Raw genomic sequence first — 22,169 nt, 5'->3', positions numbered from 1 at the left:
TATTGACTTCTCTTCTCTGAACTTGCTCCTTTCCATGCTGTCTCTGGGAATGGCTTGAGTACAATTCTGTGACAAAATAGCAATATATTTCAATTTGATCATGAAAATGTTTCTGTCGCAAAGAACAAACATAGATGATCAGAAAACATTTTTTTCTCTCATTATTTCCAATATTTCACAAGTATTTTTTATAATTTCAAAAGTTTCCCAGAGAAAACACACACTTTCAGCATCAAGACTCAGCCCAACAAAGCTTTTTCAGATGCACTGGAATGAGTAGTAGTGAAAAAGAGAGATTATAAGCACCTACACAAAGTATCTGCAGAAAAGTGAAATAAACCTCGTGCCTTTTGACAAACTAAGGGAAAACCAGGTCTTGTTGTTTACTGTGAGAGTTGACTTTAAATTACTTTTGCAAGTGGCATAAAACAGCTTAATTTGTTTCCCAGATGAAGCAGGAGTATGATTTGGTAACTGCTTTCACTTTGACTGGAAATTAAAATTTGTGTGACTGCCTTGTAATTGACAGAATAAAAGCCAAAGCTACTTCTGTTGTAAAACTGGTTTTAATCCCTTTTCACACCTACAGAGCATGGGACATACAGCTCAGAGCAGGAGTAGAATACAAGGCAGATCTGCTGCCAATAGCATGAGGTGCTGTCTGGCTTCTTGCAAAGGTTAAGGCACATATAACATTATCTTTGCATTAGACTTTCAAGTAGCAAAATACCATTACATGATTAAACAAGAGTAACATGAGACTACAACACTGAATAATTGCCTAAAACATGCACAATTCCCTTTTGCTTGTGCTTAGGCAAGCAAAGCAACATTTAGGGGATACATACACTTGTCCTGTGCAAATTCACACAGCAAATATCCTTTCAGGTAGTAATGATGAAGCAAAAAGCCCTGGTGATTTAGTTACATATGCATAAATTGCCATAGTGTGTTGATTTCCTGTCTAGAATAAGAACATCCAAACCCCTGTTGCAGTTCCAGCTGTGGTGAGGAGAGCAGGGTCTCCTGTTCTCACATGCAGTACTCCTTGCAAGGACAGGAGTAATAGGATTATGCAGTGACACCATTTTTAGTAAAACTACTTGCCAGAAATATATTGTGGAATAAATTCTTCCCAAAAGGAATAGCTTCCTTTATGCCATCCCCACAAGAGCAAAATGAGAAAAGAACTGAAGACACTGAATCTGGGCTGTATTGTTCTCTGAGTATATCATAATTTTGCACCTCCTTGACTTCTGGCAATAATTTTGTGCATATTGATTTCTTCACAGAAATATTTTTTCCATTACTGTCTTTCCTCTATAAGACAGTTTTATGTGGAAGTGTCTTTCTGATATTAATGCCTAGCAACAACTCCTTCATATAGAATTCTTTTCAGATTTTAAGAGCTATTCTTCATTATTCATGATTTTTAAAGCACTATTTATTTTCAGTTCCATATTCCATCTTCTCTATTGCAGCAAGATGACTTTTGGTGGCTCAGGTTAATTAAGACCCCCTTTTTATTTCTCCCCTGGTTTCCTTTGAGGATCTTAAAATAATTAATACCAAAGAAAATAATCATATTTTGAAATATGGCATGTGCTCCATCAGAGGGGATAATTAAATGCAAAGACTATATTAAATAAACTTGCCCAGGTGTTTCTCTGAATGAAATAAATTTGTTTAAACATTATCTTCTGTAGGAAGGATTAGGCTATTTCACCATTTTTGTGCATCTAAATTAATCTCAGAGCTTATCAAATTTGCTGAGTGCATGTCTGCATTTACAAATGATTGAATCATGTTAACAGAGGTTCTCACTGAAAACAGAAATGCTTCCAGGCATCCAACATGCTTTAGCCTTAGAAGCACAATCTGATAAAAAAAAAAGGCAAAACAAAACCCAGCAGGTAGTTTGAAAAAAAAATGAAGTTTTTAAGTATAAAATTAGACAAAGAGAATTAAGATTCATTCACTAATGTCATTATGGTCATATTTAATACTTCTTTTCAAAATAAAACCAAAATAAGGCAGTTTTAGCAGTAGGACATTCACAGGCTCAATTTTGTGTCATCCTCCTGTATACTGTATCATAGCAATATGTAATCGCCTTTTGAGGGACACTGCTGGCCACTCCAGAGAAGAAGGCAGGGAAGAAATGAGCTCTCCATTATAATCAGAGTTAAGGTACTCTGTGGAGTGGTACATTATGGGAATAAGGATGCTCACCTGGAGCCTGGGGTTCTGCTCCATCCAAGGCAAAGCAGGTACAAAACTGGGGTCCCCAAGAACCCTGTGGGAAGTCACCACTTCTGACCAGCTTAGAGCATGTACAAGTGTCTCTTGCCTATTTCAATGACTTTTATTTCATTTCAGTGTGAAAAACATTCAGGAAGTACAAGCTCAGATCTTCATATGCCATGGGAATTTATGAGCCAGCCAGCTGTAATACAGCACAACCTCCTCTCAGTAACTTCTAAGAAAACAATAAGCTTAGAACTTGGGATACAAAACCTTAGAGGGTGCTTGTGCAGAGGTGATGCACAACCAGCTAATAAAATGTCAGTATCCCAATAATCAACTGGAATTGCTTGGATGAGAGGTAATTTTAGAAGGTGTATTGCAGAGCCGCCTCTTCAGTAGCCCTGTGCAGTATGTGCAGTTCCAAGCTCTGGCACAGTCATCCTTGCTCTGTTACAGCTGCACTGGGTGCTGTGCTTAAGTACACCTGAAAAAATGTGTCATCCAGAGATGATGCTTTTTTATCAGAGTCACATTACAGGTAGAAACCCCATTTATAAGAGCTTTTCAGCATAATTTGGTCTCTGTTCTACCATGTGTGGGTGAGCCATCAGTTAATGGTACAGTTAAGTAGCATTGATCACAGCTGTATCTTGACTCAAGCCCACATCAGGGCTGTCAGATAATAGGACTTATGACCAACATCAGTCTTTTTGTTGACAGCTTGAATACTGATCTGTCTTCCAGTGCAATTGGGCTTCAGTGGCATTTCAATGAAAGTCACTTTAGTTCTGCTAAAAGAAGGAAAATAATATATGAGTTTATTTTCAAACATGCCCATGTGTGAATTAAGTGAGCAGAAATATTATACATGCACAGGCTATGTACAAACATTCATCCACATCTGCCAGGCACATCTCTTCTTGGTGTCCAAAATTAGGGGCCTTTGTGGATTGCATATACAGATTGTCCTCATTAGTGCACCTGGCCCTAGTTCCATAATATGAAACCCTATTTTAATTTATATGAAATTAATACATTAATCCAAATTATGCCAGCCCTGTATGCAACTTCAAAACCATTATTCTAATAAGTAATTTTCTTCACATAACAAACTCTCAATACATGAGGTTTAGTCAGCAAGACTGATGTGCACTGAAGTGCCTGTTCACAGATTTATCTTGCTTACTAGATAGAAACATGAAAAAGGTATTTGTTAGTGAGATACTTCAGAATTAACACTTTAATCATTGCAATTAGTTATAAATCTCTCAGATTGCCACCTTATGTAGGCATTTGCAATTAGAGTGCAGAATAAATCTGTGCCTGTGGACTCTGGGTAACCCAGAGTAGTACAGGAGTATTGTCAAAAGACCAGCCAGGCTCACTCAAACAGTTTAACTCTCTTTGAAGCTTTGTTCTGTGCAAGTCAAGGTCACCCAGTCACTACTCTCTCTTTTGAATCTTGGATGTAAATTGCCTGACAGGAAAAGAAACAACATTTCTTCTGCCCATTAAAGACTACTGAGAAAAAAGATCAAGGTTTGTCTTGCTGCTTGGCAAACAGCACAGCTTTCAGCAGTAACCCTAATTTGTTGTTGGAACTGGTTCTATCTTTCAGGATAGTTTGGTGATGTCTAAGAAACCTTCCATTTCTACAGAGCCAGTAGATCAGTGACTCTAACTTATTTCACAAGCATAAAGCATTACTTCAAAATTGCAATTTTATAAAACAAGCCCTTAACATTCCACTGCAGGCCACCTGGGTTAGTCACTGCAACCAGGAGAGACCAAATCTCTGCACAAATTTAACATCCAATTTAACTTGAGCTAAGGTCAGTATCACCTTAATAGAGAGATTTTCTGCTCATGCTAAAGGTGTTGAGATCAGCCCCATTCTATAGATGCACCATCTGAAACATGCTGAGCAGATATCCATCAGTGGAACCCCAAACCTTTGATTAATACTCAAAAATAATTTAAGGACCAAAGTCCAGCTAAAGCAAGACTGCAAGACAGTTAGGTATCATATCCAGTTTCTTTTAGAGACATCTGGAAACCTCCTTATTTTTGTCAGTACTATAGTTTCAGACCCTATATTCTGGGAAATAAAAGGGCAGATGCTGCAAGGTTACTTCCAAAGTTACCTTGAATTCTATTCAGCCTGGAGTTTAGAGGGCTTAGTATCTCACAATACCATCAAAGCCAAACTGAAATAGTCCTCTTCTCATGTGCTTTTCTTTCTGATTTGCATGAAGTTGGCTTGCAAGTAAGTGAAAATTAATGTTTTCACCACTCATGGGCTCTCAGCCATGTCCCTCAGAAATACATATGGAGTTTTTTTGGTCCCAGAATCTTATATTTTTTCCTCAAAGAAATTTGGTATAATATTCAGTGAAAAGAGTTATTGAATAATACTTGGTGTAACTATTGAGTATAACTCAGATACCACTACTGTACACAGTTTAAATACCAGGGGCCCAATGTTCTGTAAATTAGTTGAAGTGGAAAGTCCATATTCACAATTCATCTTGCTTAACTTGAGGAAAAAAAGATAGAGACAAAATAATAATTCTAAGATAGGGATTTTTTAATATAGAGTAGTGAATTTTACAGAATTCAGCTCTGTATCAATCAACTTCCTGCAGTATCAAGTACAAGTGATGATTTAGTATTTATATAGTTGTTATTGTATCATAATTCCCATACACACACTGCTGTAAGTCAGAGCAGACACTACTGAAGCTGTCCCAGAGTAAAACTAGTTTGAGTGGAAGCATTCAGAGAATCATCCTTAAGAAATAAAGATATCACTTTGTCTGCCCCAGAAACACTGCCAGTTTTAGGGTGAATGTTGCTACTGTTCAGCAGGGCCCCGCCAACATTATCCACCAGTGTGAAACAGGAAATGAGCAAAAAACCCCCACATCTAATTGATATTTAAATATGGTAGGATGTAATTACTCATGCTGGAATTCATTCAAAGAATCAGCACTCTCAATGCTCCCTTATTTAAAAAAAAGTAAAAAGTACAATCAGTTCTTTACTGTCCGCCAGCAGAGAAGACTTAGGTTTGGCAGCTGAATGTTAAAAAATTGCTTCAAGACATATTTCTCTGGTTTTCCTGTCATCATTATTTCTATTGTGCTTCAAATCTACACCTGAACAAAGAAAGTGGTAGCTCAGTAAAACAGTACTTGGAAGTTCTTTCTTTTAAAGTTTCTTTACATGTTTAAAATTAATTATCAATGTTGCCAGCTTGTATTCATTTTCACAGTACTTCTGAGGTAAATTAAACAGCAGAACCACTTTACAAATGATGAGACAACAAAAAAGTGCTTTTTGCAACTCATATTTAGAGCTAAGGTATTGTTTGGGCCACAATTGAAATATGACAACATGACTAATGGAAATGTGTCTTCATGTGATCTGGGGCTGTCTGGCCAGGAAATTAATATGTGAAAAGAAGGAAGTCAGACAGTAATTTATTTCTAAAGAGCTCTGTCACTCATCTAAAAACCACTGGCAAGTGTCATCTTTCCTAACTGCATAGGTATGAGCATGTCAAGGGAGCACACCTGTAACTTAAACAGAGCTGCAATCTGATCCCTAGAAACTTAGAAAGTGACAATTCCTAAACATAAATCCTTAATGACTACAGAGCAAACAGGTTGATAATGAATTAAAATTCATGTTAGCCAACAAACAAAAAAAGGGAAAATGATCATTAGTACCAATGAAAATGCCTCAAGTCTACTCTGACTCATAAATGTGTGGGTTACAGGTGGAGGAAATTAATGTATCCAGAAAATTTTAACATTTGTAGGAAAAAACTCCATCTCTGTCATTGTCCATCTTTAAACATCACATTACATAGGTGATCTCCAGTTATTCTGCTCAGCTCTCCTCTCTGCCGTTTATACGCCACTGTGCTCCACTTACACTCAACCCCTAGATGGACACTAACTCTGATGGACACTTTCGTCTGCACTGATTGAATTTTAAAACTTGTGACAACGAGTTAAGAATGTAATCCTAGAAAACTAAAGCAAATAAACCAAATTTTTACACTATGATATCAGTTTGTTTACTTTATTTATCTGTGTGTGTATATCTTTTGAACTCCTAGGATATGTAACAATAATCCTAATTTCACTTTTTATAAGTGCAAAATAGCAACTTTGTACATACATGCACAGCTGGGAACACATGTCCATGAAACAGAGCCTGAGGTGGCCTGGCATTCTAGCACAGTCCGAGTCCAAAAGTCCTGAAAATCAGACTTCCGAGATGTAAGATTCTCCTTTTGCTGGTTTAGACATCCCATGTACAAGCACCAGCAAGGTAACCCCTTGCATTATCTCAAATGATTTTGACATTTGGCTTTTCTTTAAACCAATTTCTTAGGCTGTATCTCTTCTGGGAAGCTTCCTTCTCTTTCTTACAAAATTACAATTGCAAGTTTTATGAAAATCTCCAGTGCGGAGAGAGGACAATTCTTATTTTATCACCTGATCATTTCACAACTTCCCATTTTATTTATGATTGTTCTAAAGTGATTCAAATGCAGCACTGACATAGTGGGCAGATACCAAAGTCTGGGATCCTGGTCCTCACAAATGGTAATTCAATGTAAATAAAAGAGATCTTTTTGCACTTAACTGCCATTCATTGGGAGACTTAGAACTCCTTGGGTGAAATATATCCCATGTGCACAAAACGATCACATATCTCTGTGCTGATTCTACCCAGAGCTGTATAATGGAAATTGCACCACATATATAAAACTTAGATGCTGAACAGAAGAGTGCAGAGCTGTGGCAAACACAGCTCTGCCTTGGAATACAGTAGAAGAAAGCTCAGCAAAAATGTTTCAGACAATTTAAACCAAAACACTGACTGTACAAATTTAACTGAGTACACTTGATTAAGATGTGACTAATAAAAGCCCAGCTGCTTAGCAGTTTTTACTTTCAGCTCACACTGCTTGTATGCAAGATGATTTTGGTTCCAAACTGAATGTTGCTCGCTGGAGATTGATAGGTAGGCTGAACATATGCTCTCTATCTTGTTTTAGGAGAAAATAACCAAAGTTGAAAATGTGAAGTCTGAAAACCAGCCTCAATAAATCAAACAGATCTTAAAGCAGCATATTCCTCTCTGCAATGATTAATATTACTGTCAAAATCTTTCATTTTTACTGATTTCAGTGATGAAAATGTCCAGTCCTGCATTACTAGCCTCTTCTGTGCCTTAAACAAGAAAACCAGACAATATCTAACAGACCTTCCCCTTTTTTAGGTTTTAAACATACTTTCATTAAGGGCCTTAGCACTTTTCTAAATCAAAACAGAATAAAACAGCACAAATACAATTTAGTTAATACTGTTAGATTATGATATCTCTATCCTCTCTTTAGAGTGTTGCCCAGTGGCAGCAGTTTTCATTTCTAAACATAATTTGTACCTATAATTTTATTTTGCCACAAATAAAACTAGTAACAAAGATGTCATCAATAGTATTTGCCAACAAAATCTTTCAAAAAGTAGCATATCTGTATTAAAAAATTGTGTAACATTCTCATACATATTTGCTCATTTTTTGAGATATGCTGCTCTGTCTTAAGACCCTATATTGGTGATTACAGAGGCTGCCAAAAATACTACAGTAAAGGATGTCAAATGTTGCTCTGTGAAGATATTTGAAGAGCCTTTTAAGGCGGATTGCAGAATTAGTGTCGGTTGCAGGACCCTGTTTTAAGACAAACCATTGTTAGAAGGTGTTTAACTTAATTTTTATTGGGCTGATATTAATTTTTATTGGGCTGATATTTTCACACATTATATATTTCACACATTATTATCTTATGGGCTAAAATAAACCAGATGACTGATGAAGTGAAGATGAAACTTATTTTTTTCTGTCTGGTAGAATTTCTAGAGTTGGTCACTTGCTTTGAGCAAGTTGGTGTCCTGCTTCTCTGGCACCATAAATTAAGATGGCCCTGAATGCGCAAATCAATATATATATTTGCAAGGAAGAAATGACAAAACAGGCATGCTCTTTTCCATAAATCATACATCCTCCAATTCCCTTTCTTTGTAATGGCACTCAGAGGAGCATGCAGGCTGCCGATCACAAAAGGGGAGCCATCACTTCCCTCCCTAGCCAGCTCAAGGGTGGCAGTCAAGTGTTTCAGATGCAATTCAAACTGCCCTTTACACTTGGTAACCAATTTGAAACATCACTAATGTCTGACTGTCTGTTAGAAGCGTTTTTTTATACTGCCAAAAGAAGATAAGGCTAATGGGAACCTGCACTATCCCAATGGTTCCGAGACTCTGGGTCACTTCACCCCTTCTTAGCCCTCTGAGCAATCCAGCACCAGCATCCTGCACAAACAAAAACATGGAATTAACCTCTTGAGAAAATTGTGTTGATCCTCAGAAAAAAACCCCAAATATATGAAAGACATTGCCAAAGCTCTATGTGCTTAAACCTGCATGGAATTATCTTAGAGAAAAATTAGAGAAGTCGAATAGCCCTAAGAAGGGAATGTTTCCCATCATAAAGAAATACCCCAGTAGCAGCTGCCTGCCAGCAGAGACTGTGAGAAAGAGAGGAGGATACCAGCTCCTCTGGAGCAGCTCCATCAAAACCATGTAGCATTCTGCCTACTCAAAAATCATCCCATTGGAGTCTCCCAGTGCAAAACCTGTGCTGTGGCCCAGGTACTGGCCAGTAGCAGGCCACTGCCACTATTTTTGGGCATGCTTGTGGATATAGTTTTCATGAGTTACTGTCAGTGTCCCAGTGAGGCTAATCACAGAAATAAAATAAGCAGTATATAGCCAAAGCCAAGCAAGACTGATTTAAAAGTAGTATCAAACAAGGGAAAATGCAAAAATTAAAATTGTAGAAGTATAGAAGCATGTGTTATATTTCTGTTTCATAACAAGAATAAAAATAGTAGCCTGGAAAAAGAAAGCTTTATTTCTTATTTTCAGTGCTAAGAGCACCTACATGGAATAATTCCATATTCATAGCTGTTTCTCCTCTACAGCTATTATCTGTAAGCTGACATGGAAGCCAACACACAATGCAGTCTGGTGCAGTGAATGGAGTTATTATGAGACTGTAAGAATTTTTGTCTTCCTTGGAACACTCACACTAGCTACAGGCAATTATGAATTTGCAATAGAAGGAGAGGACCCAGCAATCTGCACAGCCCACATAGTGCATCACATTGTCTCACTGGCACAGATTATGGATACAGCAGAGCTAAAGTGGAGTGCAAATACCTTAGTGTCTTCCTTGCTTATGTCATTCCTGAGCATTAGCTCTCCATCTGTAGAATATTGTCTGAGCTGCTACAGATATGTCTATTCAAATGTGTCTTCATATTCAGCTGACTGTGCCTTTTTGACATGTCCCATCAAATAGCCAATAATGATGTCTTTTTTGGCATTCCTAAAACTGCTTCCCATGTCTCTCAATTACTTGCCCCCAGCAAAATGGCTGCAGTTATTAGCTTGTGCTTCACTGTGTCATTTGTGTTTTTCCAGTTCAATGTGAAGTATGACTTCCTGCCACTTATTTGCTGATGGCAACTAGTTGCCTTTCCTTCTCCCCTGAGGTTTTGTTTCCCCTCCAAAACATGCTAGATTTTTCACTGGCGAGAAGCATAATTATTCTTCACTGTCAGTAAATTCCTCAGTTTCTGTTCTGTTTAGTTTCTGTTCACATTCAGCATACAGGTACTATACTTAGTAACAAATAAACTTATAGAGTATAATTAAGTGGTATTTTCAAAATACCAAATTAAAACAGCATACAATATACTATCTGACATGGTCAAAAAAAGACAGCCACAGAAAAATTACTTGGAACTCATGATTATGATTTTTTGGTTGGTCTTGTTGATCACCTTGGATTGTAGTCTTTGACTCCAAAATACAGTTTCATATTTACATATGCACAGTAATGCTACAAACTCCCTTGGAAGAGGTTTTTAGTTTGGTTTTGTGAAGAAGAATGAGTGTTTAATTTAATCTTCTTAGAATCAGACATAAATAAAGCCCATGGAAAATCATTCCTGCTTATGTTATTTCCACTTGTAAGAAGAAAATAACAATTTTGTTGATTTTAAAATTCAATCTCCATTAAAAACTGGTTACAGAAAAAGTCTTTTGTCCATTTCTGAGCATCACATGCAGCTACCCTGGAGTTTCTGATGAAACTGTTGGGGGATTGTAAATGCCTAACAATGCACTGAAAACAAATAAAATCCAAACAGTGAAAAAAAACCCCAAGAAACGAAGAGCTGAAGTCAGGATAAAAGGCAGTCAAAGCATGGAGGCAACAGAAGCGTGTCTATCACACATAATCCCATGTTCTGGTCTACTTCATTATTCCCTTTACTGTTTTCTGTACATTGCATTTCCAGACTGTGCAATTGGATGATTGATTGTTGACTGTACATACTACAAGTGGTACTTCAGCATTCTAGTACTTCCTGATCTGTTTACATGACAAAGTGAGCCATGGCCTCTCAGTGTTCAGCTTTGAATCCCCCTCTGTGCAGGCATCCTTCCCCTCCATACTCTGCTTGGCAAAGTGGCAGCTCTAATCCTTTAAACCACAAATGGGTCTGACATGATGAATTTGGGATGTGGTGAACGAAGTCTATAGATGAACAGCAAGAATAGATATGAAACCAGCACAAAGATCATGTTAAATATGTAGGTTTGCATTAAACAGTGCCAGGGACTATTTCCAGGAAAATGATAAATTCTGTGTTCACATGATCAGGCTGGTCCCTGGCCATATGAGCCACTGTTCTGACAGGCCACCCCTAAGGGCACTTAGAGGGATGAACTCTTTGAGGACCATTCCCAGCAGGGGGTGTGTGCCCCACCACGTAGTTTTATGGCCTGTTTACATGGGCAGAGTAGATAATGCCTGTTAGTTTCTTCAGCAGTAAACAAATCTTAATACTTTTAATGCCCCAATCTAGAGGTAGCTTTACAGCCCTAGCATCCCCTAATGTACCATAGGGGTAGCTACCCTAAATTCACTATGATCCAATATGTTACTGTGTTAAGATTAGGACACAGGAAAAAACACAATTGTGATCCATTTCTGACTGAAAGAGCCTTTTAGCTCAGTGGAACAGCAGCCAGCAGTTTAATTTTGTGCCATATGCTATTATATTTGTATATACTGGGTCAGATGTGTAAAGTATTAACCCCACATTATGTTGTCAGGGGAGAATTGCTCAGCATTCATTTGATATTATGCACAGTATCAGATTTAAAAGGTTTAGGATGAGAAGTGTGAGAGAAAGTGATATAAACAGATTAATAGAGAACTGTTTAGACCGATTTTTATGGTGTATCATCTAAATGGATATTTGTTTAGTTATTATTTATACTGTTGTTTAGTTGCTACAGTATTCTTCTCACACTTTTTGTTTGATAGCAAAAATTCAGCCTCTGTCTGGACTACATTTCAGACTAGATAGTAGTAAAAATGTTCAGAGTAAGTTTCTTTATTACTATGACTACTTTTAGAGGGACTCCACAGATTGACATGATTTGGAAAGAAGACACTCACAAGAAACCTGTGGAAGAATGAGAGATCTGTCATCTAGAGATATTGGCTACTGACCTGAAAATAGAGGCAGGAGGAAAGCACCATTGGACTGTCTGTCACAGCTTTTTAATTCCCACTCTTTTCTCACAGCAACACATATTCATTCCACTTACAATTTCCCCCTCAAATCAGGCTTACAGTCTGCAGCCTAATACAAAAGCAACACAGAAATAGTTGCAAGCTTTACAAAACAACACAAATTCACAACATTAATCAATTGTCCTATATTTTACTGGGGAAAAGTCATCAGAATAGACAATAATCATTAAAAAAAGAAAACAAATCTGTTTCTCCATCAGGTTCAATATTGCTAAAAAGCAAAGAAATGAGAAAACAAAACCAAACATTTTGAAAACTGTTTATAACCAAGATAGCTGGGTAAAACAAGCAATTTGAATACATCTTGGAGGCAGCAAATGTGGCTCTAAATTGCCTACATCTGAGGGTTCCCATGTATATGTAATTCACATAGAAATCAATGTAAAGCTCTAGCTATGCTTTCTATTGCTCAGCAACTCAAAAAGCCTCAACATGAGTCCCACAGAAGACAAAGAGAGGGCAAGACTTTTAACTTGGCACCTGTAATTTAACACAAAATGTAAAGAAAATGGATACATTTTAAAATGTTTTATATTTGTTCCAACAACACCTGAAAAGAAAGGGTTGTAGACTCCAGTTTGAATTCAGTCCTGCAAAGTGCTAAGAAAGAAATCCTGGTGTCACCTCAGACACAGCTTAAACAAACACCTCAGACAGAGCTTAAACAAACCATCATCAAAAGGAAACCTCACATCCATCACACTTACCTTACTTGCTCTAGGCTAAGGCTATATATCTCCACTGAAGTAAATGCAGCAAAAATTTGCTTCATTTGTAGCACAAGGAATAAGCACACGCTGTAGAAAAAAAATCACCCTCCTTATCTGTATGTGGGGGGTTTGCAGACCTTCAAGCATTTCCTGTAATGGTGCCCAAGGATTTTGGGAAGTGATTTTGAACAAGCTCCTCTGAATGAAGCCTGCTGAAGCTAATTGCAACCATATTCAATTAAGAGAATCAGCTGGTAAAGTCAGCAGAAATTAAATAACTTTAAAGCTACAATGGAAAGCTTGACTATTTCATAAGAAGTTTCTAATTAAATAGTGCTAAAGCTGCAAGGAATGGAAAAATCTGGTTTTCTCTTGAAAACAGACAGCTATTTCAGCTGTCCTAGGCAAAGCCCCTTCCTAATTAACCAGGTGGTATACATGTAGTCTTTGAAGTCAGGGTATCTGTCCACAAGGATTACTCCTGTTTCAAAAAGATACACTGATAATTAAACAAAACCTTTAGGGCTGGGCATTAAATAAAGTAAGAAGCAGACACTCCCTCACATAGCTCTGTTGCAAACAGCTCTCAAAACAGTGGGGGTTCAGCTTTCAGATAGTGAGGGAGAGAATGTCCAAGGGAGAGAATGTACTATTTTGGTACACAGTACCACTGGCAAGAGGGACAGGCAATAGGAAGGAGGCTGGGAGCTGTTCCTGACTGATGAGTAAAGCACCTCTCTGCTGTCTAGGAGGCCAGCAGAAGTTGAGATGGTAACTTTGGGAATCAGGATGTAGTCTGTGAAATGGCTGCAGCTTCTCACCTGTGGAGCAGACGCCTCTTGTAGCCCAGCATGCAATAGGACACAATTGGCAAAATGCTGTCCACAGAAGGCACTTATCAATGCTCTTGGGCACAAAACAGTGGAAGGGCCATGCAAACATGAAAGTGAGGTTAGGAGATGAGTTTCCCAGTTTTAACTGCAAGAGGATTTATATTGCCCTAGCATTTGCCCCTGTAGTTTGATGAGCCTTTGGTGTAGTTACGTGTGACAGTCTCAGTCTCATGTGAGCCGAGGGAAACCTGCTAGGGGAGCTGGAGTTGCTGTGGGGAGAGGGCAGAACTGGTGAGAAACACCTCAAGTCCTTTCCAAGAGCTCTTTGGCAGAGTGGGAGGATGTTTATCAGAGGGTTCATCAACATCATAGTCCAGAAGTCTGGACTTCTACCTAACCCACATAAGCAGCTTAGTTTGAGAGGACTCAGCTATCTTGAAAGACATGCAAGAAAATCCGACATATGTAAGGTGGTGAAAGAGTGGGATTGTTTGTTTCTGGTTGAAATTAAAATAAATAAATGAATATTGTTTTTGTTTGCGTTGCATGGTTTGGCTGATGTAGTTTATGGCTGTCAGGGCAGCTTGTGACATTGCAGAAAGAGTCCTTGTGACCCTTTAGCAGGGCCAAGTGACAGAGGTGACATTAAGCAGTGTATTTCAGGGACCTAGTTACACTCAGGGCTGCTCACTGCTTCAGCCCCTGGCACAGCACAGGCTGGAAAAGCAAGGCTATGCCCTAAGCCCACCTTAGCACATTTCCTTCAATCTCACACACACATTCCAAGCAATTAGTTTGTGCTTCTCCTCTTAATACTGAAATTGTGGTGGGATCTGATTAACCTGCTCCTGGTGGACTCAAAACAGGCCCAGCAGCTGTGACTTGCAGAGTCAAGAAGAAGGCAGGAGGTATTTTTCATGTTTGAGGGAGACTGTATGTTTATCTGAAGAAGCTGGTGTTTCTGAGCTTAAAATTAAGACATGATGCCATGAAAAATATCCATGTCCCACAGTACTTGTTAGATTTTCCATCACTCCACAAATGCAGGAAACAATGTCAGCCCATTTACACCTTTGTGGCTCAGTAATGAAAGTCTTTTGTGAGGGAAAAAGGAAGAAAAGCCTGGAAGAGGTAAGCCTTGAAGCTAGTCATTACTCTTCTTGTCAGTGGCTGTATCTCAGTGAACTTTATAAGTAATTCATGATGGTCCCTTTGGTTTTTTTACTCCACAGCATAGTGGGACTGTCCATGAGACTGTGATTCCTTGTTGGGCTTTACAAAGAGTCAATGGTTGACCAAGAAGAGACAAAGGAGGTTTGTGAATCTGTTGAACTGAGGGGTTATTACATTTTTAGCTAAATTTGAGAGGAGGAAAACGTCATCTAGAATAAAAGGAGCATATGTCAAAGCCTAATAAATCCTGTCTTTAATTTTGGGATTGTGAATGGATCAATGAAATGGATGTTACATTCCTGAATGAACCCTTGTAATTTTTATCCATTTGTAGCATAAAAGCATTTTCCTGAGTGGTAACCAGGGGCTCAGAAACAAATGACTCTTGAACCCACTTGCATTTCCTTTTCCAAAGAGCTCAAGTCTGAAATAGTCTTCAGATTAAACCTGAACGCTTAAGCAAAGTAATAAATGCAGCCTCTCCACAACAGTGGCACTTCTGGGTAAATGATAAAATATGTAGACAAAAGCTTTTCATTTGGAGCATCTCATGAGCATATTTCTAAGATGTAAGAATACTTCAGAAGCTGAGAAACATTTTTTTCCTCCCTTTCACAAAAACCAGTTCTATAGAACAAAGAAAGTGTCAAGGAACATGATTTTCCTTCCCATTCTGGGGAAGGTGATAGGCTCTCCTCAGAGCCAGGAAAACAGGCAAAGCCAAATGCTGACATGGTGCCTGCAGCACCAATTCACGTGTGCAGAGTCACACCATAAACTGAGCAGTCACAAGGCACAGATAAGCATGCCAGGACCAGCATGACTCCACCTGTGCATGGCCAAGATGAAAAGCAGGCTTCATCCAGTGGGATATTGCCCAGAGGTAAAATATGTTTCATGGAAGCAGCTGGGAAGAAGAAAGGAAAAGCAGGAAAAGCAGAGGCATCATGACAAGGGTTTTCTGAGACACCTGGTGCCATGAGCTGTGAGTGAGCTGGGTGTGCTCTGCCCCAGCTGCTGCCCGTGACTCAGAGGGTGTGCACAGCAGCTCAGGGAGCCACACTTTTCTGAAATGAACCAGGAATGCAGAAAACCCCAAAGAAATATGTCATTAAAGACAGCAACCATGCTCTTGGCACCATTGCAGTTTCTTTCTGCTCTCCACAACTGATAACACATATCAAGGGCAGTGATTTCAATTCCTCCTGGTTTTTGACCCTCTAACTTCCACTCTCCTCCCAGAGATTCACAAATACCAGCTACCTCCTCCTCATCTCAGAGCTAAAGTTAGTTCAGCATGTGAATATTTTCTCCTTGTAATGACAAACAGGGAAAGTTAGCTTTAATTGTGTTTGTCTGTGTGACTATCTGCTTGCCTGTGTGATGTCATTAACACCCCCTGCTCCAAAAAAATCACCAAGAGAATAAAGAATTTCAGCACTTCCCATAAGAGACAGGCTGATCAGGACATTAGGGAAGGAAATGTATTCGTAACTTGCATTTAGACAGGGCTCTTCCTTAGTGTCCAGGCAGCAGAAAAGGTGGGTTCATTTTCACCCCTCCTTTTTTCAGATGTGGGAAGATTACAACATTGAGAGAGCAAATAATTACACTGAGGTCAGTCACCTGTGGAGCAGGACAGAGGACCTGGGGCTGATTTATACCGTCCTCTGCAAACACAGAGTGAACTCAGCAGTGAAGTGAGTTTCAGAAACCAGCTCCAAATCTGGTGCATCAAAGTCACATGAACTGATGAGAGATGCCTGTGTATCTCATGAATAAACTTGTTTATTCATGCTCCCTTCATGACCACATCCCTCACCTGCAGGGTGTGGTGCAGAGAGGTTGTCAGGTTTTTCATGTTCAGTGGAAATTCAGTTGACTCCTGCATCATGCAGAGTTCCATTTACATAAGGATTTGCAAGGCATCTCCAAATCAAAATCGCATGAATCAAATCTGTGGGTGAAGTAGCTAACAAGTACAGTCATGATGGAACAGAGACTATGAGATTTTAGCTTGGTTCTAGAGACCCAAATAAGCACACAGTGTATCTGCCTGCCTCCAGCTTGCCTATTGTCTTTGAACCTGCTCAACACCACCAACCAAACACAGAAGCAAAGACAACTGAGATATCAGGCCTTTGCAATTGCTGCAAAAATTGATAGTCATATAAAAGAGAGATGTCAAAAGTACTTCCATTGTAGGAAAATCCACCTTTTATGGACCACAGAAGACTCCACACAGAAATGGTCCAGTTGCAAAATATCTAACCTAAAAGATTTACTGATTTATCGGACACTGTAATTACTGTTAAAAAAATGGAAAAGAGAAAGCGTAATAAAAGTTTTAAAGGAAGGAAAATTAGGGGTGCCTAGATTTCCAGACACAGCATCCCTCTAAGAAATAGATCCCAAATTAGTCAGTGCCATAAATAATCCCCTAAGAGCCCATGCTCCTGAGATTGTGGCCTCAATTACTTTTGTCATGAGATTTAGAAGAGATTAAGCAGATAGGGCAGAGCATGCTGATTAAGGAAAAAGTGGTTTGCTCAGCAGATGTCTTGTCAAAACCACATCCTTTAATCTGAAATACAAACACACTAAGACCAGCATTGCAATGATCTGTTTTAGCCATTAGAGCATAGAGTATTCTGGGGCACAGAAGCAGGGAACATGACGGAAGTGTGGTCATTAGGTCACAGAGGAACTATATGGGAAATGTCTTTCTGTGCAAGGATAAACGTGCTTGTCTAGGCAGTTTCCCACCAGGAGGAACTTGGGCACAGCCCTCTCTCATTGTTAACACTCAAGGGACATTGTGGTGCCCTGAAGATGTGCCAGGGATGGACTCATCTCTCTGCTAAACCTTTTCCAGGAAAAGGATGCTCTGTGCAGAGCCCATGAGCCAAGCAGCACTGAGAAGAGGACCCAAGAGAAACCACCCCAGTTCCTGGGAAGCTGGAGACAGAACAAACTCATCTCTCTCCAGAGCATTGAGAATGCAGAAGATTAACTTGGACATTGAGCCAACTCCATGGCTGAGGCTTGGTAGTCTGAAGAAATCTGTAGCCTGAGAGACTGAAAATGGGGCTAAGAAAGTGGAAATCTTAAATTCTGTCAACATGGTCATTCACGTGATGTGACTTGTCTACATGAGAAAATCTTTCATTTTTATGAGGTGTAATAAAGTACTTTAAAGTGTTTGTTCACACAAAATTGAAAATATCAATTTTTGTCCAAGTGTGGGATACATTCAGCTTGTTCTTCCACAATTCAGAGGAGACTTTGTGCAAACAGGAGCTGTACAGTCAGGAACCAGAGACTATAGACAGTCTTTTGTAATGTTAATTCACAGTTCAATCATAACCACAAAAAAGTAACTTTTTCAGCAAGAGACCTGGGATAAAAAGCCCATTGACAATTCTAGGGCTTGGTTCAAGCTGGCTGCAGTCAGTACATTGCATCAAGCTAGGCAAGGAGGGATGGAACTTATATTTTTCTGCAAACTCTTAGTCTAAAAAATAACTTTGTTTCTTCGTCCAATTGTAATTAAATTCTGTGTAGGATTTGTCAGAATTTGCTTGAAGGCTTGAATTTATGATGGAACACTAACTCATCCAAGCACATGTTGTTTAAACAGCATGGGAACCATATCTGCAGTATGCAGCCCCCACAGCTCTTTCATTTGTCATTTCTGAAAATGTAGATACACAACAAAGATTATCTTCTGTACGGTATTTTATCCATCATATATAATATTATATAAACCTAGTTCACCTGAGACTTTAAAAAGTAATGATGGTTGCCTTTTTTAAAATCTGTTTAGTTCTCTGAACATTAGTTTGGTGGAAATCTTAATAGGGTTTGATTAAATATTAAGTGTATTAGCTATACATGTGTTCTTTCCACCTAAATGTACAATGACCCAAGGGTGCAAGAATGTGAGTGTGAATATTTGAGGGAGGAAACATGTGCACAAAGCCATTACCTTGAATGCAGGCATGAAAATAAGATTAAATAAACAAACAGCTTCTGTCTAAGGACATGAAATTCCCACATTGATGCGGTCTGAGAAGCAGGGTTTGTCACACTGGGTACGGAGGTTTCCTGAGGAAAGGCTCAAGGGACTTTGCTGCAGGATGCACACAAGATGTGTAAGAGAGCTCATCCCTCCTGCCACCCCATGTCCATGGAGCACCTGCAGGCACAGGCAGAGCACCTGCTGGGAAAAGGCAGGGGAGTGTGGAAAGCCGTGGGGACTCAGGCAGAAGGCATGAGGTGGTGTGAGATGTATCAGAGCTCCCTCCTCATGGGCACTGTGTCTGCACCTGGAACAGAAAGGACACTGCCACCCTGGCACTGCCACCCTGTCCTTCTGTCCCTGCACTTCCAGTGGGGAATGTGACTGACAAGTTCCCCAGATGAGCAGCCTGAAGGTACATGAAGCAACCACAAAGCTAAGGGCTATTTTCCAGCTGTCAAACAGCAGTGTCACATCCAGTGCACGAGCAAATGGAATGGGGCAGAGTGTCCAGACAGTTCTTCACACTACATTACAACCTCTGGATATTATTTGGATCAAGCAGCCTCTCTTGTTTAACTCTCCCCAGTTCCAGCTCTGTACTGCTTCTGTGCAGGAAGCAAATGTTATCATAGCTCTGGAGGTGCCAGCCTTTCCAGATTACATTAAAGTCCTTGGCAGAGTGATGATTGCCCAAACCAAAAATTTAAAGCTCATTATCTAATCTACAACATTCTTTTTGGCTTTAAGAGAAAAAAGCAGCTTCTTGTCTTATTTAAATTATATTAAAAGTTTCAGCGACGTTTTAACATAAAATTTGACCAAAGATCTCAACAAAATTTCATAAACTTCACAAAACTCTTAATAAAAGTTTTTAAAAATCAGATACCTAATAATTTTTTTTTAGATATGTAACTAAATACATGAACTAAACTTAGAAAAAATTAATTTCCCTGATTCAGCTAAATTGTGTTCCAAAATTCCAGTTCAGTGAGTCTTCTGCTGACTGTATTGGGGCTTACACCTAGTCTGTAGTTAATTTCTAGTAAAGCATTTCATTCTGCATTGACTGCTTACTATTTGCAGAATGTGACACAAAAGGATATTTCTGACTGAATGCTTTAGGTTTGCCAGAGCTGTAGAAAAAGGTTCTGCTAACAATTTTTTTTAATGAATATTATTGGCCTCATACTGTTCATGTTTCTTGCTGCAGATTCCACTACACTCTGATGTACAAGTCATGTATTCTGGATACATGCACAGGCATAGATATTCATGAGAATAAATAGAAACAGACAATATGGAAAACAATGTATTAATCTCCAGCCAGCAAAAAAGGTGAAATTATTTTTGCTGGGAAGAGCAAAAATTTAATGTAAGAAAATTATTCTTGAGATGGCTTTGTTGGAAAACACTGCAGCACAGAGGGGAAATGGGAGGTTAGAAACATGTAAGGAGAAACAGGTTTGTGTTCTAATTTCCTTCCTTCAAGTCTGTGAATGTGTTTTGGGGACCTCAAGTATTTCACTCACAGAATAGGGAAGGTTTTAATGTTTGTTCCTCCCTCCTTCACAGTTCCACTTCAGCTGCTGGCCTGGAGGTCTATTATCAGCTGATTCAGCTTTGTGAGCTAGGCACAAAATTGTACCTGGACAGGAGAGTATAAAGACTGTGAGGCTGTAAGATTCATTTTATACATGACCAGATGGAAAGTTTTGTCCTGGATATCCCAGGAAAACGCATTTGACTTACTTATATAAACATTAACTTTACTATTCGCTTTCAATGAATCTCAAATGACATTTAAACTAGAAACTGTATTTCCAGCATCATCCACCTGACATGTCCAGGCTTATGGCTTCCAGGCACCATTGTGTTTTTGCTTAATATGCTTTCAGATACAGCCTACAAACCAGACGCTTCCATCACACGTTATGAATGGATGCTGCACCATTTGAAGGCAGAAATTAGGACAGAGGAAAGCAGGAAACGCTGTTGAATAAACTATGTCAGGAAATGATTTGTATAACAACACACAGAGGAGAGGTGATGTATACCAGTATACAGAATCTGCCTTCAGCTTGAAATACTGTCACATGAAACCTTCAGTCTGTATGTCAATTCAGTTTGAGCCATCAGCCATTTTTCCCCACTCACCCTGTTCTGGGGGAACATCTCTCTAGAGACAGGACTGGATGATACAGTCATTATTTTTCATCATGACACCCCTCCCGGGACTGGTAACAAATGGATCCTGAAAATCTGTCAAGAGCATCAGTATATTACAAAGATGGCAGAGATAGTCATTATAAAATAACTCTTCCACAAAAATGTAGTTTAAACAGTATGATATTAAACCCTAATAGCCTATTCATCAGCAAAAATCCAGAACAATCCTTAGACTCAATGACCTCATCAATGTCTATGTCTTCTATCATGGGCCTTCAGAGCTTATTAACTAAAATGTTTCCTCACGTATGTGTACACATACACATATACACACCTCTCGTGTGCTGGAGGTGAAAATACGGTGCACTTTTATGCACAGAAGAGAAGCAAACCTGATGGGGGAAGGCTGTCAGAACAGCATTGGTCCTTGGTAGTGCTAATGTCTAGTTCATAGTTTCTATTTGTTTTCTAGTAGACAAACCATTCACTAATCACTGGTCTCATATTGAAGTCTTTACCAAATTCAAATGTCCCTGTCTTAGATTGCAATGCAAGATGTGCCATGAGTAAAATACATTTCTTGATTACATCCTTGTAGTCTGAGTTTCCAAAATATATTTTAATCAGCATTGTCCAGGCTTCCTGGAAAACTCATGATTTTTCTTCTGATTCATAATAAAATGAATTTTTTTCCATGGATACCAAATTTTAGTCAGCACTGGTAGTTTAATGGTAAGACTTAGGCATTTGAGTACTAATTTGCAAACATCTATAGATTATACAGTCTATAAAAAGAAAGATCAAGATATTAAAATTACAAAAGACAAATGTGTTTCTAGAAAATTACTTTGGACTTTGAGTGTTGTACTACAATAATAGTAGTACAACATAAATAAAACAGCCCTTCCTGTTTGTTTTATATTACTTTTTAATAGAATTAAGTGTGCAAGGGATAAATCATATTTTAAACCCACTAGGAAAGAGCCATGTATCTTTCTATCCAACTCCTTGGAACTCTACTAACATTATTTAATTACACTTCTTGCTGCATTTGAATGATTGCTTTCCTTATACATGGCACGTTTAATATTTCATTAGAAGGACATTTAATTTTAAAATGATTTAAAATTATTTTCTTTATATTTTTAGTTTAATGATTAAATTGATGAGGAAAACACCAGTGTATTTGTAACAGGCAATGACAAAAAAACTCTACTACCTGACACTTATTTCTATTTTAAAAAAAAGAAAAAAAAATCAGAATTA

The sequence above is a fragment of the Ammospiza caudacuta genome, chromosome 1 (assembly GCF_027887145.1).
Source record: "Ammospiza caudacuta isolate bAmmCau1 chromosome 1, bAmmCau1.pri, whole genome shotgun sequence".
NCBI lineage: Eukaryota > Metazoa > Chordata > Aves > Passeriformes > Passerellidae > Ammospiza > Ammospiza caudacuta.
This window is presented reverse-complemented; position numbering follows the sequence as displayed.